The following is a 17,765-nucleotide window of genomic DNA, read 5'->3' as shown; positions in this document are numbered from 1 at the left end:
ATCATAAACAAAACCCTATCATAAACAAACTCTAACAGGCATTGCATTTGTTGACGAAGAGTAGTAGCAATTTTCACCTTTACAAACTTGTCAAGATTCCTTTCTGTTCACACAAACTTCAAAGTAAATTCAGAGAAAACATGACCAAAATTATAAGAAGAAAACATGGGACATAGTTGTGTATTGTCGGAATTTGGACTTACCAAAAAAAAGTGCATCTGTATTGTCGCAAACAAAACCCTAAGTATTACCGAAGAGTATTTGCAATTTTGACCTTCACAAACTTGTGAACATCTCTTGATTTTCAACAACTGTAGAAAAGCAGGTTCGTCTTCAGTATCTTAGTTCAGTATTCTTTGATTTGTGTTAACAACCTAGAAACCTTTCCAAGAGAAAAATAACTTTAGTTTCATGTTTCATGAGAATAGGCGGCGACTCAAAAAATATACATGTCCCAATGATTTCGTAGTTAATTTTCCTTTTCATATGTATCCGTTGCAAGCCTTATCAGACTTAATGATTTTAATCACCAGACGAACAAAATTTACAGGAAGATAATTGTATCTCAATCTAACGATTCTAATCTCCGATCCGAACAAACTTTAGAGGAAGACAATTGTATCTCCATTGTTGACAATATTTTTATACAAATTGACCAAGAGGAGTGTCTTTTCATGTCTTTCTGTGTCGATCTAGTGTCTTTGCGTAAAAAAACCTAAGAAATCGTATCGATTCGGAAACGTAACCAATCGTTTAATGTTTTCCACGTGGGTCACTTATATTGGAGAAAATATCAGGATTCATATGATTCTGCCACGTAAGCAAAATCATTCTCCTTTATATTAAGAAGAATTGAGAATTGATACACACAAATATTTCCTGGTTTGTCAATCTATCTTCTATTAACCAAATACTTTACTGATAAAAAAAAAGTGTGATTTCTTAAAATTTCTTTCTTTCTTTCTTTCTCTTTTTTTTTTTTTTTTTTGAAGGAAAAAGGCAGTGCCTTATAATTTCGTTGATATGAAATTTTGGTTACATGATCAATTACATCAGAAACAAATGAAAAGAAATAACTAGTACAAACATTACAAATTTCAAAACTTAACAATAAAACCCATTATTGTACTATTCTCCAATCCATCGATGAAATTGATATCTTTCTAATGGTTATGATTTTAAACCATTTTGATTTTTTGATCTTCAGATTCTTGATCACCAACATCATATATGTTATATGCTTCCATAAGGAAGAAGTAATAAGCCCAAATCGACATCATCACAATCAATATCGGTAATAATTTCCGAACTAGATTATCATCTTTCATGACGTACTTGATAACGATGCAGCAGCACCATCAGGAAAAGCCATTATGGCTATCATATAAAAAATCTGAATGGTATTGAGACACCATCAGATCTATAAAAACAGAGAGACAATCCTAAAAATTGTTGGAACAACAATTACTTTTATTGGATATTTACATAAAACTAAGAGAAATAACCTTGATTTGCCCGGAAGATTTGAAAAATCAAATCAAATCAAATCCGAAAAAATCAAGGTGATTGAACGATGAGATTGGTAGTTTTTTTCTTCAGGAGAGAGAGAAGAGAGAGAAAGGAGTTTTTTTTCCCTCTTTTAGGAACGCAGATGGGAACTCGTATTAGTCAGATTTTTTATGTTGTACGTTTTTTTAAAACTTTATTATATTATCATGTTTCACCAGGTGGATTTTCGTAATGCTGCCTTTGGCGAAGAGCGATATGCAGATTTCTATGCGAAGTATCCACAACCTCTACATGGACGATGATTACACCTGGAAACTTATTTGGGCGAGTCTCAAAAAGTACATTTTCCCAGTCGATCAAATATGTGACACGGGCACATTCTAAGGTCTTGGAGATAGGGAGTTCCATGGAAGTAAAATGTATGTAATATTATTCATTACTAGCTAGTGATCACATTCAGTAGTGAGTTTAAAAAATTACATTTATAGACTCTCTTTTAGGAACGTAGATGGGGAGTCCGTCTGAAGTTTCTCCTCTATTAAATGGTATATTTAAAAAAAAATTAGTCCCGGCGGGGCTCGAACCCGCGACCTTCGGCTCATAAGACCAACGCTCTAACCAACTAAGCTACGGGACTCTGACAGGGATGAAGCTAATCTTGTCATAATTCTTTAGCATTCGTTTCTTAGTACCTATAGTGGCGTGCTAAACGTTCTATGCGATAAAAATAATCTCTTGGCTCATGAACCATCTCCAATGGTGCAGGGTCCATTTGTTATCATCCATGGGTTTTTGGCTTTGTTGTTCATGGACATATTATAAGCTCTAGAACTTAGCAGACGTGATTTCTTTTCTTGAACGAAATTCGTGTGGTTCATCATCCCAACAAAAGTTTGGTTTTAACGGTTAACATGGTGATAGCTTTATGGGAATCATATTTTTATCCGTTGTTTTGAGTTGGATTTGAAATTTTGGGTGGATGTTTTTTTAAATTTCTCTTTGGCTCTTTTTTGCTTTCGTTCATTTCTGGATGTGTTCATTTAGTACAAAAAGCAGCTTCAATGAACTTCACGAGTCAGAATATCAGTTTTACTGTTTCCCGTAACATATATGAAAACTCATTAACTTTTTTAATTCCATTCACTTTTTTAAAATGTTTTGCTGGCAACACAAATCATAATAAGGACAACATATATATAATTCTATCAAAGTAAAGTACTAGCCATCTATACAAATAGATAACAAAAATGTACGTATCTTAATCTTTCTACGATATTGATTGAAAACAAATTGCCTCTTTTGTCGACGAAACTCAATTCCTACTAATAGAGACGAAATATGCATGGACATTTAAGGACTCTCACATATTGAAATCCTATCCAACTGAAGCATACACCAGATTTTAGCGAGTGGCAGATATAGTAACAGATGAAATGAAAGGTTAAAAGTTAACTAAACAATGAACCTAAACCTATCAATCAGTAATTTCAACAAACTTTATGCGAAACTTGATTAGTGCGTACTTTATTACTCTGTGCTGAAAAACTTTTATGAACACTAAACCAACAACAAAATTTTATACCTCCTACAAAATAAGCAAATACGGTTGGGACAGAAGGATTCTCACATCTTGAAATCTTAAGCAACTTAAACATACATTCGGTTTTAGCGAGTATAAGAGACGCTAAACATTCTAATAACATATGAAATAAAAGTTTAATAGTTAACAATGAACCTATACTATCAATCAGAAATTTCAACAAACATTTATGTTCAACTGAAATAGTGCATACTTTACTAAAAAATTGTATACCGACCATTTTCACTGCAAACTATTTTGACTTAAAAAAATATAAAGATAACTACGTATTATTAAAAAGTTCAAACAAAGAAACGCATTTGAATTCTCAAGGAAAAAGTGATGGGTTTTAGTCTTACAAAGTGATTCGTCCTTCATTGTCTTTCTTGGTGCATTCGCGTATTTGCGCCTTTAAACTGCGAAGCAAACATATAAAAAAAAAAGAAAAAAGAAAAAACGTAATCATACTATATTAGAAATGGCAGGATGATTAGAAAACAATAGTCCAAAAAGAAAGTAGAGCTATTATTGAATGACTGCCAATGTAAAATTCAAAACCTGCATTCAGTGAAATGAATGGAATTACAGATTCTAGTTTTTGTTACTTACAGACTCAAACATTCTAGAGTTGTACGTTTTTAAATCTTTTGACTTATTGATTATTGTTCCTGTAGTGATTTACACGCTTTGTCATTTAACTCCATGGGTGCATTTACTTACAACTACAAGGAATCTGTAGACACAAATCAAGTTAACAAAAAAATTCACCATAAAAATATAATATTAAAAATAAATTAAGAGAAATAAAAAGAATTTGATCTAAACTTCTTCCTACCGATCAGTACCGTAACCAAAATTATTGAAAAAAACATGAGATTATCATAAACAAAACCCTATCATAAACAAACTCTAAAAGGCATTGCATTTGTTGACGAAGAGTAGTAGCAATTTTCACCTTTACAAACTTGTCAATATTCCTTTCTGTTCACACAAATTTGAAAGTAAATTCAGAGAAAACATGACCAAAATTATAAGAAGAAAACATGGGACATAGTTGTGTATTGTCGGAATTTGGACTTACCAAAAAAAAGTGCATGTGTATTGTCGCGAACAAAACCCTAAGTATTACCGAAGAGTATTGGCAATTTTGACCTTCACAAACTTGTGAACATATCTTGCTTTTTGTTCAACAACTGTAGAAAAGCAGGTTCGTCTTCAGTATCTTACTTCGGTATTCTTTGATTTGTGTTAACAACCTAGAAACCTTTCCAAGAGAAAAAAAACTTTAGTTTCATGTTTCATGAGAATAGGCGGCGTCTCAAAAAATATACATGTCCCAATGGTTTCGTAGTTTTTTCCTTCTCATATGTATCCGTTGCAAGCCTTATCAGACTTAATGATTTTAATCACTAGCCGAACAAACTTTACAAGAAGATAATTGTATCTCAATCTAACGATTCTAATCTCCGAGCCGAACAAACTTTAGAGGAAGACAATTGTATCTCCATTGTTGATAATATTTTTATACAAATTGACCAAGAGGAGTGTCTTTTCATGTCTTTCTGTGTCGATCTAGTGTCTTTGCGTAAAAAACCTAAGAAATCGTATCGATTCGGAAACGTAACCAATCGGTTAATGTTTTCCACGTGGGTCACTTATATTGGAGAAAATATCAGGATTCGTATGATTTTGCCACGTAAGCAAAATCATTCTCCTTTATATTAAGAAGAATTGAGAATTGATACACACAAATATTTCCTGGTTTGTCAATCTATCTTCTTTTAACCAAATACTTTACTGATAAAAAAAAAGGTGTGATTTCTTAAATTTCTTTCTTTCTTTTTTTTTTTTTTTTTTGAAGGAAAAAGGCAGTGCCTTATAATTTCATTGATATGAAATTTTGATTACATGATGAATTACATCAGAAACAAATGGAAATAAATAACTAGTACAAACATTACAAATTTCAAAACTTAACAATAAAACCCATTATTGTACTATTCTCCAATCCATCGATGAAATTGATATCTTTTTAATGGTTATGATTTTAAACCGTTTTGATTTTTTGATCTTCAGATTCTTGATCATCAACATCATATATGTTATATGCTTCCATAATGAAGAAGTAATAAGCCCAAATCGACATCATCACAATCAACATCGGTAATAATTTCCGAACTAGATTATCGTCTTTCATGACGTACTTGATAACGATGCAGCAGCACCATCAGGAAAAGCCATTATGGCTATCATATAAAAAATCTGAATGGTATTGAGACACCATCAGATCTATAAAAACAGAGAGACAATCCTAAAAATTGTTGGAACAACAATTACTTTTATTGGATATTTACATAAAACTAAGAGAAATAACCTTGATTTGCCCAGAAGATTTGAAAAATCAAATCAAATCAAATCCGAAAAAATCAAGGTGATTGAACGATGAGATTGGTAGTTTTTTTCTTCAGGAGTTTTGGGAGAGAGAGAAGAGAGAGAAAGGAGTTTTTTTTCCTCTTTTAGGAACGCAGATGGGAACTCGTATTAGTCAGACTTTTTATGTTGTACGTTTTTTTAAAACTTTCTTATATTGTCATGTTTCACCAGGTGGATTTTTGTAATGCTTCCTTTGGCGAAGAGAGATATGCAGATTTCTATGCGAAGTACATTTTCCCAGTCGATCAAAGATGTGACACGGGCACATTCTAAGGTCTTGGAGATAGGGAGTTCCATGGAAGTAAAATGTAAGTAATATTATTCATTACTAGCTAGTGATCACATTCAGTAGTGAGTTTCAAAAACTACATTTATAGACTCTCTTTTAGGAACGTAGATGGGGAGTCCGTCTGAAGTTTCTCGTATATTAAATGGTATATTTAAAAAAAATTAGTCCCGGCGGGGCTCGAACCCGCGACCTTCGACTCATAAAACCAACGCTCTAACCAACTGAGCTACGGGACTCTAACAGTGATGAAGCTAATCTTGTCATAATTCTTTAGCATTCGTTTCTCAGTACCTATAATGGGGTGCTAAACGTTCTATGCGATAAAAATAATCTCTTGGCTCATGAACCATCTCCAATGGTGAAGGGTCCATTTGTTATCATCAATGGGTTTTTGGCTTTGTTGTTCATGGACATATTATAAGCTCTAGAACTTAGCAGACGTGATTTCTGTTCTTGAACGAAATTTGTGTGGTTCATCAGTCCAACAAAATTTTGGTTTCAACAATTAATATGGTGATAGCTTTATGGGACTCATATTTCTATCCGCTGTTTTGAGTTGGATTTGAAATTTTGGATGGATGTTTTTTTTAATTTCTCTTTGGCTCTTTTTTTCTTGTCCTCTTCTTTAGGTGATCGATTTCTAACTCGGTCTTCTTTTTTTGTATTGGTTGCATTTATTGGGTTGAGACACCCCTAGATACCTCTCTTTCGATGAATCTTTTCCTATTGACCGATAAAAAAAAATCAGCTCAATGGAATTTTGTTGGTCGATGGATTTCCTAAAATGATTTAATGCATAAAAGACAAGATCAAAAACATCATAAGAACAAGGAAGAGAAAACTCAAAGAAACCACATGCTGCTTATTGTTATTAAACGCATAAAGACCATTCTATGTGACATCACATTGACTGCAGCTAGTTCATAACCGCCTGATAGCTAATTTACTGAAATATTATTAACTATGCTCTTGCAAATAATAGCGAACCAGGAGTCCTTGTTGATGATGAAAGGGTGCTCGGGCAACAACAGCTGCAGTAGTTAGAAACACAGGCTGAAAGTTCTGGAGGTACACCACCTGGACAGTTACACACTGGACAAATGGGGCAACCAGGGGATGGGCTGGAAAAAGAAATTTCACTGGGATCACATAAATCTAGTGGAGATCTTGGTGGAGGTGGGGGCGGTGGAGATGGTGGTGGGGGTGATGGAGGTGGGGGTGGTGGAGATGGTGGTGGGGGTGATGGAGGTGGGGGTGATGGTACAGGTGGTTTCGGTTTTGGAGGTTGTGTTTTTGTTCCACAACAACACAAACATGATCTCACACCAAAACCTCCGCCATTGCAGAAATTATAAGATGGTAATCCTTTTAAAGAACACCACCCGTTGCATTTCATGGTACATCCATTACAACTTAGGGTCATGGCGAAAGTGAAAGACAATTCCCAGGAAGACATTTTTGCGCCGACACCATCTCTACACCAAAATGAAAAATAAAAAACACAGATTAGAACGACTGCTTTCAAACTCATATATTAACAATCACTTTCATGACGATCTTTTTAAAACACTAGTAAACTCATAAAAAGACACCGAGGTATAGTTACCAGAGTATGCATTCAAAGCAAGAATGCTGAAGATAAGCAAACCAAAACCAACTGGAAAACTCTTGAAAGGCATTGTGATGTGTTTTACTGATGACTATGATTGTTTGCTATGGGTTTGATGTGAACAAATCCTTGTCTATTTATAGAGCCTGAATAAAGGTATACTGGCTTGGCCTTGGCTGTACTTAGATGTGTCCACGTGAAAAAGACGTATCCCGGAATCTTGCACAAGAAAATGCCAGATAGTTTACCTGGCCAAGATCGATTTACATGGGAAACGTGCACAATTATTATTATTTTCGACGGGGTGCACAATTATCAATGAGCTCAAGGTAAGCTATTTCAGCCTGTATCATTTTTCATGGTTCCATCAAATTATATTCAACAATGGAATCTAAATGTAATGAATCTCAGAAACTCTGTTTACAGAAACTCAAGAACTTTAATATCAATGTAGCGAGGTCTGAACTTTAATATCAATGCCAGCATGAGCACATCCCAGCACAACACGTTAAAATTTTAGCAAGGGCTAGTCCAGTACATGATTTAGCCCAGCACGACACAGTATGTTAGTTTCATGGCCGGGCTGAGCTAGACTAATCGACACAGTAGTCCAGCACAGTACGCGGCATGGATAAGCACGTGGCACGGCACAGTACAACACGTTCAGAAAGCACGTCATAATATGTATAAATTACTACACAACGTGGCACAATACATCACATTGTATGTATATATTTCATAAAAGAGCCTTTATTCTAGCTAATTATTGACATTTTATTATCGTTATGTTGACTTATATATTTTCATAACAACACATATAATTTGAAAAATATGGATGTTGTAAAACATAAAATAAATGTGCCCAGCACGGTACAACACGTTTATTTTTCTGGCACAGCACAGCACAACACGCCTTCTGGCACGACTTCTGGCACAACACGCCTTCTGACACGACACAGTATATCATGTCTTAATTTCCGACACAGCACAACACGATCCACAACACGCTAAGCATATGATTCCGGGAGCTGGGCTATGCCCGACCAGAACGTTTTACACCTCTACCTGGCCTCTTCGAGAGTCAATTCCGCTGCATCTTTTGCTGCTGCCAAGTGCTATTTCAATAGCCTTGTGGGGGAAAATCAAGACAATTACATAGAGAAAAGTGTCGCCATAATTTTTCCGTACGGTTTCGGGTAAGCTAAACATGTGCATTTAGAACTTAGAAATTCGTCCATTTGAAGGCATTAAAGATTGGAAGGTGCAATAACACTCTTCTCATACTCATTTTGAAAATATCTACATTAGTATACTATAGATTTGGCACTCTGAAATAGATGATGTCGAGGTACAGTACATTTTGCCTTGGCCAACCTCATGCATTGTAAATGTGATGAATATCCACTTAGATAAGCGCGCGTCCATGTAAGAAATGCATTAAAGATTGGAAGGTGCATTGTATACTTTAGATTTGACATGCCCAGGTACTGAATAGATGTTGCCGAGGAACCGTACACTTAAGTCAACTTGATACTACATTATAAGTGTGATTTATATTTGTTGCAGAGGTCGATCGCGTGCATTGCCTTGGTTTAGCAGCTTTATCACATGGATTGGGCATTGGATCTTAACTGCCTCGTTCTTGTTATTTTGGGCAAGATCCCATCCAGATCAATTAATATCTGCGCATTAATGCGGGGTTGTCCTGTTTACCCCATTATTACGATCGAATCTTCAAGGATTTCTTTGGGTTTTGAACTTGCAAATTGTTCCCATTCTCCAACGTTGTCAACGTATCGGCAGACTCATTACACGTACCCATTATCTCAAAATCATCACTCCACTAATAAGCACGTCTTGAAACTCTACGTGAAATCAATGATTAATGCGATAATTCCATAATCAATAGGACTTTGTTGAACTTTCTACCTTGCACCCTAGTTAGTAAGTTCGCGAATGATTCGCGAATCATTCGCGAATTTTTCCGTATCACGAATTTTACCGTCTTATTCGCGTACGTTTGCAACTCCGAACCCAAGTCGCGTATTATGTGGCATTCCCGGATTATTCGCGAACCGTTCACGAATTTTACGTATTCCGAATGATACGTCCGCTTAATTCGCCATAAATTCTTTAGCTTTTACTTTTCAAAGACTCCACTTTTTGGGCTTTACTGCCTTCCGAGCATACACGACCGAATATTAGACGTGTTGTAATTTTTACAAAACAAAAACGACTGAAGAGATTTGAAGGTGAAGGTGAAGGTGAGAGAGATCTCAAACTCACTAACCAAGCATCTAAACCACCATACGACGTCCTCTTAGATAACTAATGTTGTATATATTATTAATATCATCATATTAAGTTTATTTTTTCTTTAAATAACTCAGACATATGCATAAAAATTGGTCTATGACCTTATAAATACAAATTATTTGTTATATATAGATACCGAATTTTCAGAGCCGAACTCACATTTATAAATCGAATTATACACGTACGTATGCCGTTCCGAATTACTGACGAATCACGTCCCGTTGACCGAATTTTGGACCGAATCTAGATTTTACAAAACCGTATGATACTCGTACGTTTGCCGTTCCGTACGTTTGCCGAATCCCGAATTGCTAACTAGGCCTTGCACTAGATTTGTGCCCGTGTTATTTCTTTTTTCTTTTATTTAGTGCCCGCCCCGTGGTGATGTATTTTCGATTTGGCGTACTCCACTTCGTGACAATGTTTTTTGACTTGGCGTGGCGGCGCGAATACATCAAATAAGTGGAGAAAAGATAGAGAATATGTGCGAATTTTATTAAATTTTTCCTTTCCTTTCCATTTTCGTTTTTTTCTTTTTTCTTTTTATTTCGTGTGTCGGGGCTTCACCTCGCCCTGTGGTGATGCATTTTCGACTTGGCATGCGCGGGCTTCATCCCGCCCCGTGGTGATGTATTTTTGACTTGGTGTGACGACGCGAATACATCACATAGGTGGAGAAAAGATAGGAAATATGTGCGGAGTTTATTAGATTTGGGTTAAGTGACAAAATGCCTTAAAATGGACCCCAAGGTTGTGAAAATGCCCCAATCCGTTACTTTATAGTAAAAATTCAAAATGGGGCATGTTGACTAGTCAAGGGTATACGAAAATATCTAAAATACCCTTCTCTGAAATGAAAGGTCAGATTGTTGAATAATCAGACGTGTTTAAATCTTAGAGATTTCATTTCCCAAACAAAATGAACTGTCAGATTGTGGAATGATGACAGGTGGGGAGATCTAATTATTGACACGTGAACCAATAATATATAAACACGTGGATTGCAACTGACACCTGTCTATGTACCACACATGTGAACAACACGCGCACTCTAATCTTATCTTCTCACCCACATCGAGTTTCAGCCACAAAATCAATTCGTTTCAAAGAAGAGAATGGAGAGGCAGCAGAGAAGATCAGGGGCGAGAGAGAGAGATCGAGAGCAAAGAAGATAACAAAGTTTAGATCGATAAGAGGTGAAGAGGTGAAGATAGATGAGAACTGAAGGTGGTCGTCGTCGAAGCTTTTGAACCCTAGCCAAAATCAGTCAACAGGGGAAAAACAAGTAAGTTTTCTTGAAACCCTGATTTTATTTTATTTTATTTTAGTTTTACTGCTTTGTTGTTTTTGAATAATCAAAATCATTGAAAGGTTATCTAATTAAAACTAGGGTTTAAAGAGAAACGAAATTAGGGTTTATAGTTTATAATTTGGGAATTTTTTAATTTTAAATCTAGGGTTTAAAGATAAACGAATTAAGGGATATAATTTGAGTTTTTGTATATAATTGAGTGTTCATAGTAGAGTTTTGTTCAATTGGTCACACTTTGCTGCAATTGAATGAGTAAGCAATTGAATTAAGGTTTCAGGTAAACAAATTCTGTTCAATTCAGCATTTTGATTAGTGGGGTTAGTGGGTTTGATATTTGAAAAGTAAGCAAATTAATTTATGTATCAAATTGGGACACTTTTTGAATATTCTGAAGATTTTGATAATATATGTATCTTGGGTTAGTATTAATTTATGCATCAAAAGTAAGCTAATTAGTTTACTTTAAGCCACTGACGCATGTATATATGCTTCTGGCCGGAAGGCCTAACTCATCAGGTTGTATCTATTGATTTTCTATTCGCATCACATTATATACAAAAACTACGTACCGCCGCGCCCCTCATGTATAAAGAAAGAAAGCAGAACAGAGAATAGAAGAAAGGAAAATTGAGGAAGACGCAAACTACGGAGGTCCATTGGTCAATCGGTCCAATTATGGTGCCCTCAAAAGCTTATTATTCACAACATAAGCTAGTTTGGTTGCGTGACATGACAGAAATCATAAGTCATCAGGGACCAAACTCAATTCGATATGGCCACCTCTTAGAATATGATATCATCACACGATTCAGAACCTGGCTCGTCACCTTAAAAGGAGCGAATGGCTTCTCTAATAAGAGTTTGTTCATACACTTTCCCAATAGGAGTTTTTTTTTGATTCCCAACGTAGTTTTGAGTCCAAATATGGTAGGTTTACGGCTTCGGAACTGGATTTGGATGTCAACAGAATCTCAATCTTGGTAAGTTAGGTTTTTCTTTTTTTTTGGGTTAACCAATAATATATTGCCAGTGTCCTCACCAAAACTCTCGTTTCACAAAACTCAAAAAGGTCGTATTTCGGCTAATAGAAAGCGAGGGTTTCCTCACCATTTAATGTGGGAGTTTTTTTGTCTAGGCCTTTAAGTCTTTAGATGAGTAGTTCATATCTGGGTATCCCTAATGGTCTTAGGCTTCAATGAGGATGAGGTTGTGTCTCGTGGGCCTCGTTTTCTTACAGCTTGTAAGTTGTAAGGGAAACTTAGGCACAGGCCCAAAAAAAATAATATTCTCATTGTCAGGCCCCACAATTAATTTTAAGTACCATGACACCCATAATTGTTTCCGTGACACCCATAATTATATGAAATTATTAAAAATGTCTAGGCGACGGGTTATGCATCCGCATGACGGGTTATGCATCAGGGGTATAATTGGCAACACAACTTGGATATAACATATCTAAAAATCCGCGCCTTAGAATTTTACAAAGTTTATATCGTTGGAAATCTTTTTAAGAGAGCTACGCAACGAGTACAAAAAACAATATCAAATTTTTGTTTTTCACGAAAAATCGGAGGTGATCATTATTTTTGGCAAAATTTTCGAAAACTGACAACATATTCATTATGCAGACTCCAAAAAAGATGCATAACGAATTATCCAACCATTTTCTCGATTGCATAACAAAGTTATGAACCATTGTTTTGGTTGATTTTAGTGCGTACATAAAAAATTGATGCATAATGCATTATGTAACCATATTTTCGGATGCATAACAAGTTAAGCATCAATTTTATCTATGCATAAAAGATTTTGCAACAATTTTCTCGATGCATAATAAATTTATTATGCAATCATATTTTCGGATGCATAACAGGTTATGAATCAATTTTCACGACTGCATAACATGTTATGCAGATATTATTGTAGGTGCATGACAAGTTACACAGTCTTTGTTTTTGTTGGTTCCAACAATAACAAAAAAGTTGATGCATAACATGTTATGCAAACATTTTACGGACTACATAACAAGTTATGCAACAACTTTTCAAACTGCATAACAGGTTATGCATCTATTTTCATAGCTGCATAACATGTTATGCATCCATTTTCATATATGCATAAATTTTTTTCGAAACCGATTGGAACATTAACCTTTTGAAACAGCAATCGAAGGTTCAGATTATAAATCCATTTTCAGCCAAGCCAAGTACACCATTTCAGTTCATTCATCCATAGCCCATTACAGATCCAGATGCTCTCACTTCCCTGTACGTCCCAATACCGACACCAATACCATGAGCATCTGTAACACCATGTCAACCACAAAATCATCACGCACCATTTGCATCCATTTCAGACCGTTTTCCTCCATACCAGGCCTTCCACAGTAACCAACACCACTAGCAAATCTGTATGTTCTCAACAACAACAGCTGCTTCATCTCCAGAATCTGTTCTTAACTGACTTCTCATCACAATCTTCAGTGACACCCACACAATGACCATCTCCATCTCAGAAACATCCTCTGCAGCTACAAAATGCCATCATCTGCTTCATACCAAATCTCCAATGCCAACCAACTTAAACTGCATCTGCTAGCTTCAACACCATCATTTTATATTCTGTGTGCCAACAACATCAGTACCATCTGGACATCACCAGCTTCAGTAAAATGTCTCAGCTGATTCTCAACATTGTCTCATACCAAAACCCATTCATTCAAATTGACTGCTCCAGTGAACATCTTTCCCTAGCCATCCAAGTTCAGTCCCATCAAACCCTGCAGCACCAGTGCCTGCTCACTGTAACTGCATCTTCTGTTCTTTCATAGACCATCAGAAGCAACATAACACTTCCATAACATTCTCAACATTAACAACACAACCTGCAATTCTTTGTTAACAACCACCAGCAAAACCTCTAATCGAAGCCACTGCAAGACCATCTTCATTCCCTGATTTCAAACCTACAACAACATCACTTCCTTCAACCCTTGAGTCTCTTCACTTTTTGTAGCTTCTTAACCAGATTCAAACCAAATCAGAACTCATCTATTTTGCAGCCAACCTCAAATTAAAATCAAACCCATGACCATCAACACCTTTATACCCTTAAACCCCATCTAATCACACAAGTTCTTCATTAAATTTCTTCACAGAATCAAACATCCTACAAACCCTAATTTCTCTATCCTCAACCAATTCAGCTGGATTGAAACCCAATTTCTCAAATTCAATGTGTCAGTTTTAAAATCGAAGAGACCCTTCTACTAATTTCATTGATTCTTCCCTGATTCTTTCATCAAGAATTCTTTGGTTCCTCATCTCTTTCTCATCACAGACACACAGATTGATCTCTCCTTCCTCCGGTATCCACCAACACAGCATCTTCCCTGGTTTCTCTTCGAATTCACGTGAATAACAAGCTCAACACTGTAATGATTACCGACTAATTGACAGAGTTATTCTTTCTTTTCCTCGATTTCTTTCTGTATTTAACCTCACGATAAAAATAGAGAAGGAGGAAAGAAGAAAGAAGAAGAGTACGGTGAACATATAAAATCTCACGATAAAACTTAATATCAATAATTTTGGGTCCGAGAATAAATTTTCCTTAGAAAATGGGTGCGCGCCTTTAGATTTCTGGGTGTGAGTTACACAGTGGGATAAAACTGAAAAATTGGTGCGACTGTAGTTTTCACAAGTTGTAAGGGATTGTTGTGGAACTATTTTTTGGGGATTATGATTTTTTTGTGCAGACCATGGTTTCAATTTTAGTAAGACATTTAGAGGTAAACTAAAGCCATCCTTTATCCAAATATTTATCTTAATACCTAAATTATCCTTTTTATTATTTATATTTATTTATTTTTTACATTTTTAAATTTTTCAAATTTTTTATTTTTTAATTTTAAATATATATTTTTTAGTTTTTTTTTTAAACTTTTTTTACCCTTCCTGTTATTTTAATTTTATTACTTATTATAATCAATTTATTATATAATAATAAAATTAATCATCATCAAAAGAATTATTTATTAAAATTTAAAAAAAAAATTAAACCTTTTTAAAGAAAAAAAATTATATTTTTATTAGGCTTGGTAGATGAAAAAAATTCAAGAAACAATTTAAAAAGTTAAAATTAAAAAAAAAATTAAAATACAAAAAAAAGAAAAAGATTAAAGATTAAAAATAGGATTGTCTCTTTACCTATCAGAGATGGTGGCCTAGAGATTTATTTTATGTTCGACACTATGTAGTACTATTACTTGGCATCTTGTTCACAGACCTTACAACTGCAGGAGACTATACTACAAAATTCAAACTTTCTTGTTAAAGATTTAGCATATCAAACTACTTTTGACAATTTCCTTCAGGTTAGGTATTACTTCGTCACAGTGTTACAATCTTATTGCTCCCCCATCCTATGCATGCTTTGGAAGTTTAGTACTTTGCAGGTGTAATCAAGAAAATGCCTTCTCTTTTCAATATGTCAAGGCGAGATTTAGCATTATGGCAGTGTAATAAAACTCCACATGCACAAGATTATCTTCTTGCTATTCCAGCTGATGGACTTGGACAGAAAATTGGGCCACGTCAGTTTTGTTCAATGCTTCGTTATAGACATGGTGTTCCTTTGTTTGTTGTAAATAGTTCTTGTCTTTGCTACAACAGGGATATGAATGTGTTTAGTGATCATGCACTTCACTGTGCTAGTGAAGTTGGTCTTAAGTTTAGACATGATCTTGTTAGAGATACTTTTGCGCATATTTGTTACCGTGCTAGTGTACCTTTTAGAGTGGAGGCAGCTTTGAGTTTCTTTCTAATGATGGTGGTGATGCTAAACCGTCTGACATCTTGGTTTATAATTAGGAAGAAGGTTGCGATATGTGTTTTGATGTGACTGGGATTTCCCCTAATGCTGGGGGTGATGTGCAAGCTTTTACACCGGGTCTCGTCTTGACTAAAGTTATTGAGCGCAAGAGGGTTAAGTACCTTGATGTATGTAGAAACAATGGATATAGTTTTGGTACCTTAGCTTAAGTGAACTTGGTATTGAAACTATTGAATTTTTGAAAATATTGAAGAACTACGTAGCTAGGCATGATGTAAATATTAATGTCCATAATTTTCTTTTTATTAGAATTGATTTAGATATTCAAAAAGTTGTTGGAATCCAACTTGTTGCTAGGCTCCCATCTAGTTTCTTATAGAAAAAAAATTTCTTTTCTTATTATTCTATTTATTTTTTTAACTGTCTATTATTTTTTATTAAAGTTTCTTAAAATTAAAAAATTAAAAAAAATTAAAAAAGATAAATGCTACCTCCGTCCCACTATTAGTTGACCTAGTCATTTTTAGATTTTGTCCCATTAATAGTTCATTTTATATTCGTTACGTAGGTGTTTTAAAATGCTTTACAATTATATAAAATTGACGAATATCCGTGGTATATTTTGAGAGATAAATCATTTCTAAATTGTACTACTAGGATAACTAATAGTGGGACGGAGAGAGTACTTATTTAATTAAAGGGTAACTTATTCATTTTGGAACTCTAGGACATCCCTTAAAACTATAGGGATGATGGCGTAATCAAATCATGGTCCTCCCAAAAAAACCATGGTTCCCAAAAAATGGTTCGTCTTTTGATCTCCTTGGATCATCTACTTAATCCTTACCCTTTCGTTTGAAAGGTATATTCGTTCGTAATTTTCTTTTTCGAGTCTGGTTAACAATTCTTATCTCTTCAATAAATCTCTCTTTGACGATAAAAATAAAATAAAAAAAAATAAAAATGACTTATAAAGATTTCACAAGAGTACATAATTTATTCCAAATAAAGTGTTGGTTGAGTGTGATGGTTTCCCTTTCATGGCTTATTTTGACTAACAAATTTCATGATCTTTTGTGCAAGGTAGTTGGCCATGGTATTGGTGAATATAAAAGAAGTATTCATAACGCAGGAGTCACGAACTAGAAGGCTAGCTACAAGTTTGAGGCTTGACATTCCAAGTTTCAGTAGATTCTTCTATAATATGTGATGAAAATGTAGCTTGGAGGTTGAAAGATACTGCAGGTGTTTCATCATCTTACCTAAGATGTGGTGAAGCAACAAAAGTGACACAAAAGTGACTCGCTGGTTGGGTTTATCTAAGAAGTTAGATGAGGTTTATGCATGAAATTCCAGAATTAAAGAATCGGTCTCCTTTAAGAAGTTGGTCATGGGTGCTAGTATTGATATTAATAGAGTGGAACACTAGCAATCTATCTTATACTAATATAAAAAAAGAAGTATTTTTTGGTGAAGCTTTGGTCTAACCACTTTCGTAGTTGAAACTTGGGGCATGTTTATTGATACATGTGTATCTTCCTCTCCCTGGGAACTAGTGAACCTCAAGACAGATTGAGGATATAATTGTAATTTAGGAGGGATTACTGACTTAAGGCAGCATTCTTATAAAAGGAAAATAAATTTCTAAGGGGTTTTGGAAACCAAACTAAAGTAAGGAAGTATGTCAAGATAAGGAAATGCTTCCTAGACAAGGTAATAAACCTGTTAGAGCATTGCTCGGTCGAACTCGCATGTGTTGCTATCTCAAGCATGTTTGTCAATGTTAGTGATCAAAATTATAAGTCTTGATTTCTAGTCTACTATAGCTAAGGTCTCGGACTAGGATAGTAAGTGTAGTTGAGATCAAGAACTCCATGACAAT

General features: G+C 35.0%; 1 long non-coding RNA gene and 2 other non-coding genes across 7 annotated transcripts; 1 reads left to right on the top strand and 2 right to left on the bottom strand.

The window, feature by feature from the left end:
• Positions 1-2,072: 2,072 nt before the first annotated feature.
• On the bottom strand, positions 2,073-2,146 carry TRNAI-UAU. The gene has a single exon. It is a non-coding gene; the product is annotated as a tRNA-Ile (tRNA).
• Positions 2,147-5,972: 3,826 nt separating this feature from the next.
• On the bottom strand, positions 5,973-6,046 carry TRNAI-UAU. The gene has a single exon. It is a non-coding gene; the product is annotated as a tRNA-Ile (tRNA).
• A 4,795-nt stretch (positions 6,047-10,841) lies between these two features.
• On the top strand, positions 10,842-17,528 carry LOC113349573. 5 transcript variants are annotated; one of them, XR_003360273.1, is made up of 3 exons: positions 10,842-11,020; positions 11,550-12,027; positions 16,971-17,528. It is a non-coding gene; the product is annotated as an uncharacterized LOC113349573 (long non-coding RNA). The 5 variants fall into 5 exon arrangements; XR_003360272.1 differs by having other exon boundaries at positions 16,967-17,528; XR_003360274.1 differs by lacking the exon at positions 16,971-17,528 and adding an exon at positions 15,922-16,278.
• The last annotated feature ends 237 nt before the right edge of the window (positions 17,529-17,765 follow it).

Source organism: Papaver somniferum, chromosome 2 (genome assembly GCF_003573695.1).
Source record: "Papaver somniferum cultivar HN1 chromosome 2, ASM357369v1, whole genome shotgun sequence".
Lineage (NCBI taxonomy): Eukaryota > Viridiplantae > Streptophyta > Magnoliopsida > Ranunculales > Papaveraceae > Papaver > Papaver somniferum.
Note: the sequence above shows the minus strand (reverse complement) of the source record. Positions and strands in the feature narration are given on the sequence as shown.